This window comes from Manacus vitellinus, unplaced genomic scaffold, assembly GCF_001715985.3.
Source record: "Manacus vitellinus isolate BGI_N305 unplaced genomic scaffold, ASM171598v3 scaffold_38_pilon, whole genome shotgun sequence".
Lineage (NCBI taxonomy): Eukaryota > Metazoa > Chordata > Aves > Passeriformes > Pipridae > Manacus > Manacus vitellinus.
Genome location: NW_021940526.1, coordinates 3538243 through 3548325, shown reverse-complemented (window position 1 = coordinate 3548325; position 10083 = coordinate 3538243).

Here is a 10083-nt window from a genome sequence, read left to right as displayed (position 1 = left end):
ACATAAAGACTACAGAGGGGATCTCTCAATTTTGTGTTTGTAAGAGGAATAAGCTCCTTAAACAGCTCCATTTCCTCTAGGTTATGGACTAACTTCCAATGCCAGCGGCTTTGGATGCAAAGCCACAGCAACCTGGCTTCAGAGGAACTACTTCACATTTCAGCCTGATGCCTCAGCCTGAATTCACGTTGAGGGGATGAGGCTATCACGTCAGCACTCTTGCTTAATGTTTTGAGCCACGTATTATATTACTCACAAGACACAGTAATTGTCTTTCCATCCTTTTGCCCCCTCACTGAGACGAATAACTTCTCTTGTGGGGCAGGTTTTCCTAGGTGCTTTTGGTTAGAAACAAATGGGTCACCTTCCCAGAAGGCTACCGAGCAGACAAAAAAAAGCCCAACCAGAAACCTCCACACACGCCCATGACTTAAAATTATCAAATAAACCTGAAGTGAAAAGAAAAGTTGTAGATTGCTATTTACTTGTGAAAGGGATGTAGGTGGTCTCGGTCCTGGGGGTTGCAAGTGCCGTCAGAGGAGCATCACTGTGCAAACCTCTGGGTACAGCCACTGGTCCAGACATTCCCTGGGTGCAAATCGTTCCAGCTCCAACAAGGCCCCTCCACTCACTCCCCTGCCATCCAGTAAATTATGCATAACTTATTATTTTTGTCCCAGCTGGTTATTCTGTTTTTAAATAAAAAAAACCCTGAGGGCCTTCTCAGGTGCAGCCTCCACACTTGGGATTACAGCAACGAAAAGACAGGGAGCAGCCGGGCTTTGCCTCTGTCCTCAGCTCACTCTGGTGCAGTTCGGTGCCAGAGGGATCAGGAAAAGGCTCCACACTCCAAGCGCGTTGTTGCTCTTCCCTTCCACCGCTGTGATATTAAGCCATCCAAGAAAACGGGGGGGAAAAAAGTTCAATTTACACAGAATGCCCCAAGCGCCCATAAGCGGGACACGCCAGTACTCCCGGCACATCCCTTGCTTTTCAAATCGTTTTTCAACTTTACAGCTCGGTGGTATAACAAAAACAGCTGCGCGGAGTTGTTCTGAATCCCTCCCTAACTTGTGCCTCCCTATTTGTGCCTTCCCTCGCTGCTGCCGTTCAGCAGCTCCTCAGCCCTTTCTCCTCATGGCACATCATCGGTTCGCAGGGCACCAGGTGCTGGAGGGGCAATCTCACAAAATAAACAGCAAATGTTTCAAGAAGTTGCCTTTTATCTCACATAACTTTTTCTGTAACTTACAAAAAAATAACGCACCGCATCCACGCCGGTCGTGGTTCAGCCCGCCACGTTTTGCGGAGTCCCCCTGCACGTTTTCAGCATGCCCTGCTTGCTCCTGGTGCCTTGTGGGTGTTTCTGCACCTCACTCCAAATTCCGGGTCTCTCTCCCGCCCTTTTTTGGGGAGGGTTTTCCTCACTATTTTCACCTCCGAGGCTGCAGGTAGGTACCAGAGGAAGCAGTTGGGCGGCCCCGCTGAAGGGAGAAGCACCCCAAGATTCCTGCAGGGCTGGCAGCAGGGCTAGGCACAAATTCCCCATTATTTCTTGGAGGGGTGGGGTTTGAGATTTTTTTTTTAAAATATTTGAGGAAAAACTGGCCTTTCCCTGCGCCCTAAGCACCTCCGTTCCAAGCTGCGGACGCAAACCCAGCAGCACCAAAGTGGCGGGGAGGGAGTGAAACATGGCCGCCCTCTCTGAGGGGAACCCGCCAACGCCCTCACCGTGAGAGGCTCATGGCTGCCTTGCTGCCCCCGCAACCCTCCCCAGGCACCTTCTCCTCAGTCCCAAAGACCTCTCCCCCCTCCCCAGAAACTGCTTCGGATAATTGGAAATAACGGAGAAAATTCCCTCCGGGGCGGGAATGGAGCTGCACCGGCTGCGTTTGCAATCGCACTGGACTGCCGTGGGGGGAAGGCGGGAAGCGGTTTACCTCAGGGGCTGGAGGTGGCCAGAGGCAGCCCCGAGTACGTCTATCCCAAGTTTTCCCTTTCCAGGGACATAAAAACTCGATGTGTTGCAGCACCATCTGCTGGTTCCTGTAAGTAGGACACACGGGGATCTCCCAACGGAGTGGGAAGGAGTAGAAAGAGTTTGGGAAGGGGTTTCGCGTGGTTTCTTGCACGTGGGCTTTTCCTGGAGTTTAGTTTTGTTTTTTTTTTCTTGTAAAGGCGCGAGTTGTCTCTAAATAAGCAGTATAAGAAAAGCCACCTACCCGGAGAAACAGCAGACAAGTTAGCGCCGAGTTTAGGGAATTCTCTGAAGAAGTACAATAGTCAAAATCCAGGTTTTTCCCTACTCCTCTAAAGCCTGGTCAGTCTGCAGAGCCCCTGGGGGAAGGATTTTCTGATGTGACCAGCTGCTTGTGGGCACTTTGATTTTTATTTTTTTTTTCTAAGTTTCTAACTCGGGCTGCCTGCCCTTATTTATTTAAGTTTCCATTTCATGCAGCCCCAACCTGCTGCTTTCCGACCCTGTGGTCCCGTGGAGGGGCTCAGCCCGCCCGCCCACAGCCACCATCCCTTTGCTAAGCCCTTGCTGCCTTTACAGTCTTTCCTCATTCCAGCCGGTTTCCTTCCTGGGCTTGATTCATCCCAACAGTGAAGTCATGTTGGTGAACTTTATTGAAAGTTCCTCCTTGCTGTTAATTTACAGCCTGTTGAAGGCAAAAGGAAGAGATTGGGATTTTTTTTTTTCCCCCTCTCAGTGAGTGACTTGAGATAATAAAAATAAGAAGAAACACGTTACTTCGAAATTATGTAGAGGAATGGCACTCACCTCTTTTGCTTCTTTAAAATTCAAGTACAATACTAATTAAACCATGGCTAAATAAAACTGGCCCACCCTGTACAGTGTTTGATTTGAAATTAAAAAAAGTTTCCCTCTACAGGGCCCAGCAAATGTCCAAGGTTCAAACAAAGTACGAGGTGCTAACGAACAGAATCTTGACAAACCTTGTTTTCCTGCACAGGGGCTCGGTACATAATGATTTCATTCAGCAGCTACTGTTCAAGCATGGAAAGTGTTGGTAAAGAAATCCCACAGAGATCAGACAACCATTTTCCTAACTTAAGCTTCCCCCTCCACTCTTTCCCCCCCCCTCCCCTTTGCCTTTCGGGCCTCTGCCAGTCATAACATAAATATTCATCAGCTGATATTTGCAGTAGCTGTGAAGTTATGAATGAGGCCAAAGCCTTTCCCTCCTGCCCCATCTGCAAAATGGCAGCTTCTGGTCTTAGCTCATGGTCAAACGACACTTTCCGAAATCCCCGAAGTGCACTTGCAGGCTTTTCAAATTCAGTCGGGTTTTTAATGCGCAAAGCAGAAATGCTGTCTACCTAATATTTACCCTGGGATTACTGGAAAAAAAAATAATATATATATTACTCTGCTATGCTTTAAACTTTGCGATGCCTTGACGTAATAGCCAGAAGTGTTGGCAGCTCAAAATGTTGGTTGGTTTATTTCAGGGGACACGACTGCTGCAGGTTTCCTTTCTGAATCGAATACCAGACACTTGAACCATTTGTTGTGCAGAAAAGAGAAACGGCTTTTATTCTTAATGCTGGTTTCTTAACCACCTGGGTGCTGTCAGAAGGAGCCACATGCACTGGAAAACACTTTTAATAAGACTCCTTTAAGCCTGCCTTAAACCTTGGATCCTGACAAATGGAATCCCCACTGCCTGTCATACGTGTTTTCTCTCTACAGATTAGCGAGGGGCTGCTGCTTTAAGAATGTTCCATTCTCACAAAGCCTGGAATTACGCTCTCAAACCTACCACGGGTCAGCAGAACAGTGGAGACATCTGATGTAGCCACACCAGCAAAGTCAAAAGCAGACATGTCAAAGAAACAAGGTGACAGTACAGAGCTTTATTGACTTTAATTGAGCAAGGTACCTTTCCAGCCAAAAGAGCTGTAGTGATGGACCCAGATGGGGACCTTAAGCCAAAGCATCACTGGGTCTTAAAGGCTTAAAAATCCTAAATGCCCAGAGGTGTTGGGAAGTCCTGACAAAGAGGCTCAGCACCATTCAGGATCAAGGCCCTGGAAAAACCTTTTCATAGCTTGGGTTGCGCAGATCAATCATGCAAACTACCCTTATCTTGTCTAATTAATAAATAAATAAATAAATAAATTAACATCAAAACCAAAGGAAAGTGATAGGCTTAGGAAGTTTTAAAGATCTTGCAATCAATCATCTCATTTGATTTTGACCATGAAAAAGCTATAACTATTTACCCAACAAGCCTCCAATGTTTTTGGCCAAAATGGAGCATATCTTCTCAAAACCCATCTATTTTTCATTTAAATACTACAAAGGACAATTTACCACATCCCTTGGGAACATTCCAACACTAATAACCCTTGCTGCTAAAAAAAAAAAAAAAAACCCCCACACTTTGCTTTTAATACCGGAGGATCCTGTGTGTCTGTTTTGAGATGAAGGAGCCCCAAAATCATGTCACCTCCAAACCAGGACCAAGTACCTTGCAGCAAATTACACCACACCCAAAAATCCCTAGGCTTCTAGTTCTTCCTAGGCTGCTGACCCTGTTTTTATCAGCTGTTTACATACTATTGTGCTGCTTGAGAGCATCTTCTTGGGGCAACGGAAGCGTCTTTGTGACAGTGGAAGTGAACAGTAATTAATTGCCACACTTCACTGAACACACAAATATTGGGATGAGCTGTTCTGGCCTTTTCCATGATGACCCAGCACCGCAGGACGGTCTAACTGCTGCCAGCGCTAGGAACCAAAACAAGAGGGAAAAAATGAATCACGGTGACACCTTCCCACAGCCAGTGAGGCAGCAGGGAACAGAGTGTACGCCAATTCCAAGGAAAAAAGGAAAGAGAAACTTCAAGGAATTTCTCCTTAGTTGTTTTCCCAAGAGGGTGGGAAGGTGAGACTGAAAAAGACTCTAGAGTAGGACATTCTCTCCTGCATTCCCATATATCAATAGACATAGCAATAAACATATTAATTGTCCTGTATTAATAGCCAAAACGCTTCTGGTAGAGGCAATACAAATCCTCCAAGGTAAACTCTGCAGTGCACAGATTCTGTCAGAATGGCACAGCTGTGCTGCAATCACAGCTCCAGAGAGCATGGCAGCAGCCACAGTGTTGGCTGGGACACACTTCCATGCTGCAGCCAACATCTCTGCTCATCATAGCACTGAAGATTTCCAAACACATCAGTAAACAGCAACACAAATTAATAAACGAGCCCGGGGGCTGGATGCGCTCTACAGCTCCTTGTTCTTTGGATGCACTTTACATCCTCTGTAAGAACTTGACAATACAACTCCCTTCCATATCAGAGCAATAATGGGAAAAGGATTGAGAATCAAAAGGAATACTTTTTTTATCTTTTTATCTTTATGGTAAAAGGGCCTGCCTGTGATAGATCAAAAGTATGGATTTATGCTTGCTGAGGGGACACGTACACCCAAACCCAACACACTTGAAGCTGATAGAAAGCAGAGCAGGCAGATGGTTGCACTGACTGGGCTGACTGTTCATTAACATGCCAGCGAATTATTTTGGCCCTGTGTGGTTTTGTAATCTGCTCTGCAGCAGTTACAAACCTACACATAACCACTTGCAAGTGACTGTCCATAGACTAACAGGAGAAGACACTGTTAATGATGCACCAGAAGGTCTTCCAAGTCTCTCTGGCACCACTGAATCACCAGAACACAAGCTGGAACTCTCAGAGATGCCTTTTAGGTCTGCTGTACAGCTGGGGCAGTCTTCCAGGCTAACAGGGAGAGCATGAAAAGCTAAAGACTGAATCCAGTTAAGGTATAGTTTATGGATAAATAACGTGGAAAATGAAGCACAGGGCTCATAAGATACTTGGCTTGTTTATACATTGAAGTGTGCATGTCGTGCACCAGGGCTGTTCATTTTTCTATCCACAAAAGATGGATTGGATGGGGCTCTGAGCAACTTGGTCTAGTGGAAGGTGTCCCTGCCCATGGCAGGGGGCTTGGAACTGGATGAGCTTTCAGGTCCCTTTCAACCCCAACCATTCTGGGGTTCAGCAGCAATTCTGTAACAGGGCAAGTTTGTCTGGGAAATACCAGCAGCATTTAGAAGGTGACTGCTTGGCCTTGCCAAATTGCAGTCATCACAACCTCACTGCAGAACTTGCTGCTTTGCTCCGGCTGGGGCCTCAAAATCCCTCCTAAAAGCGACAATCAAGCAGCTCACATGACAGTTGCAAGTCCCACAGATTCAAATACTATGGACTTGATGGGATACACCAAAACTTCCAGTGAAACCAGTGAAAACTTTAGTGTCCCTTGGGAGGGTAGGGAGAGCTGAGCCTGTAGGTTCAGATTCTCAGCTGACATAGGTCAGTACAACTCCCCAGATTGCAACAGAGCTGTGCTAGCTCACAATTTAGCCCTAAACATTTTGTACAAAGATTGTATCAGCATCTAAACAGATGAAGTGGAAGAATGTTGTGATGGCAGTGGGCTTCTTTACTGACTCCAAAGCATGACCCATACAGCAGAAATTCTATCATAGCAAGCCCGGGACAGCACTGCTGAGCGAGGAGCGTGCTGGGGGCAAGAGCACTTGAAGGTCTTTGCTAGTCTCCTTTCCAGCTTCCTTACCATGGCTACAGGTGATGTGCAGCCTGGGAAGCAGGGACCTTCGGGAGGCACTTGGTGCTTTCTCTACTGCCCTAAAGTGCTGCTGAAGCACCACAGGCCACTGAAGTCCCACCTGTGCAGGTTCCTCTCTCCCATCTGGCAAGCCACACTTACTAGGCTTCAACTTTAACCCTGGGTAGGGGGCTCTTGCAAAATGAGAGTAGCTCTTACCTTCTGGCCAAAAGCCCTTTACCAACACCCACACCTCATTTGAAAGAATTTCCCAAGAGCAAAGACCCGAAGGTCCCAGGCCTTTCTCTCATTCCAGGTTCCCTGTGAGATCACACCCAAGGAGTTCACAGTGAAGGCTGATGTGGACACAGCAGCACATGCAGGCTGTGGTGAGATGTGATGCCATAACAAGGAGAGGGACACTGGCACACTCAGTCCTGCAGCCATGGATCAGGAGCTGTGGAACAAGCTCACCAGGAGGCAGTAAGGAAAGGAGGTGGATTAGTGCCAGCTCACCCTTTATTTGCAGATATATTCAGCTGTGCTTTCCTGAGACTGTGACCGAGTTCCCTTTTCCTAATATAAATTTTTCTAACTCTTTCCAAAAGCTTGCCACTGGAGTTCCTTGTATGAATGTGCTTTTTGCTTTTTCCAGCTTCCTGGGTAGAGACTTAAGCTTGACAAAAGGCATTTGTTTATACCAAATTCAGTAATTTTTGCTGCTCTTAACTACCTGATGGGAAGGCTGCAGATGTGTAACTAACTCCAAAGTCAGTAACAATTTGTATTAAAATTATAATAGATACCCTTCCTACACTCTCCAACCTCTTACCTTTGATAGAACACGTGAGCAGACCCAGAGGAAGCTTAGGTATGAGAGATGATCCTGCTGTTTGAATTCCCACCTCTGATGAGCATTAAGGTCTTACCTGTTAAGAAAACTCTTTCTCTCACATCCATGCAAGATTTCTGGGTCCTGTTACCTGTTTCTGGGTAACAGTACATGCTGAACTTACTTACTGACCATACCAAGTAGAAATATGTAAAATACACATCCTGAAAATGTGTAATGGCTCAATTTATACATATTTATGTTACCTTATTGCAGGATCTTCACACCTTCCTATGAAGTCTTTGTGACTCTTCTTGAAAATTAAACAAAGCTCACATGAAATAAACCTAATGGTGAATACTTGGTCTGCAGGAACCCTTTCAATGAAAACAGAACGTTTTAAATCCACTACTTTCAGTTCTCCTGACAGGAAAACCTGATTAAACACAGTACAGAGAATTAAAGGGGTTAGTATACTACTAAAGGGACTTGGGAGGGAAGAGAACTAAAATCATGCTATGCTACTGGATTTTAGAAAACCAGCAAGAAATAAGGGGTCTTCCATTCCCATACTGCAAAGCCACCACGGCCAGGTTTTGCTTGGCAAAGAGGCAGAGCATAAGGTATAGTCTCACTTGTACGAGGAGCTTCACCTTCTGCAAGTTAAAATGCCCAGGTTAAAGGCTCTGCTGTGGCCCAGCTCTGCCTCTGCCCTGTGGTTCACCTGTGGACCTTCCCCATGGTTATTGAGTATTTGTGATACGTGTTGTCCACCCCAGAGTTACCTCCCTCATGGAGAACAGTGAATTAAGGTAGTGAAATGGAAAGTTAAGGGACTTGGCTGAGGGACTCAGTTTGTTTCTACCCCCACTTTAGAGAGACTTTCTCTTCCTGTGCCTGTCAATTGACCCTTCTGACTGTTGAGCAGAGGCTGCTGCCTGCAGAAAACCATCTCTGCAGAGCACAGGGCTGCCTTGACCTGCTGTCATAAAACAACAACCAACATTAATCACTGCCAGGCTGGTTATTGGAACATCTCCCCCTTGGCTGAATAAACCAGCTGTGTGCATCTCCCAGCCTTCCACAGCGGGAAGGTGCCTCCAGTGCAGCTGATTGCTCCGTGGGGTTAATGACCTGAGCTCCCTGCAGGATTGGGACACAGGAGAGGGACTGATGTTCTCAGGGCATTCCTGAGACACGGTTCATCCTGCCCATCTGAAACAATGACTTAGCTGTAAATCCCTAAGGAGGAATCATATCTTCCATGTTCAGCTGGGACAGCCTGTGGGTGCCCCTTCCAGAGCTCCAGGCCCTGGAATAACACAGGGCTGGCCCCTCTGGGGTGTTCTTATGTTGGCACAACCTACCTATGCAAAGGAGGAAGCTGAACTCCAACACAAAAGGCATTTTGCATCTGGAGGACATGTTCTCAAAGCAGCAAAACATCTTTGTTATGAGTGTAACATATGTGGTACTCTCCCTCTGTTTGGCAGGAGATAAGAAAAACAGAAGCAAGGCAAAAATGAAAACAAAATGGAGCATATAGGGCATCATGAAACAATTACAGCGCTGCCTCTCATTAGGGTCTCAATCTGGGCTTGCCAGTCTTGTTTTAAAAACAGTTTTGTTCAACACCCAGTGACAGAGTTTAAAAGCTGACGTATCTTGCTGTATTGTGGGCCACAGCCACAGCTGGTGTAAATCAGCACAAACTAATGAAGTCAATGGAGCTTCTCTGATTTACACGAGCTGAGGTTATGGCTCAATAAGGTTAGGCTTGCTTTCTAGGAGCGTTCAAGGAAGCCAACTTCTGTGTGTCCTGTGATGAAGTGGTTATTTATAATGGTCTTCAGTGTGGTTTGGAGCCAAATTTCCACATCAAAAGTAGCTTTATAAGAGATATCCTTACAGTGAGGTTCAGTGCAAAATCATGACTTCAGAAGCCAGCTTTCCTCGTGCTCTCAAGTATTTGATTTCAGCCTGAAAACCATTTGAGAAGCCAAGAAAAGCAGAGCCATTCCTGCCTACTTCCCCAGCTCTGCCTCATCTTTGAGTCTCCTGCATATCCAACAGGCCCCGACCTACACTGCCCATTTATCAAAGCCAGTTACTCTAAGTGTCTGTTTATTTATCTTCAGAAATTCCCAGGAAGACAGACAAGTTTCATGCTCAACCTGAAAAATTGGGGGTGGAGGTGGAGTTCTTACCAGTTCCAGAGCTGTTTGTTTGACTTGGCCACCGGTAAAAATAAAACACAATAACGTGGCCCGGAGTCACAGCGAGAGGTGGAGGTCACAAGAAAACAGATCATGTCTTTCACAGCTCTTCAGCTCCACTGCACTGAATTATGACTCCTATTATTTACTTACTGGATTCTCCACCCTGTGTGTGCAGGCTCCAAGCATTCAAAAAGCAGCAGGTCTCTGCTTCAAAGGGCTAACAGGCAAGTGAGAGGGTAAAATCTGTCCTGAAGCTTTTTATCTGAGAGGTCAATGTTCTCACAGCCCTCAGCTGACTTAGACCATCTTCTGCTCAGCCGTGCCTGCAGTGCTGCACCTCTGTGCTCTCCTCTGCTCAGTGAAACAGCATCTCAGGGCAAATGCATTCCCCTCACAGCCA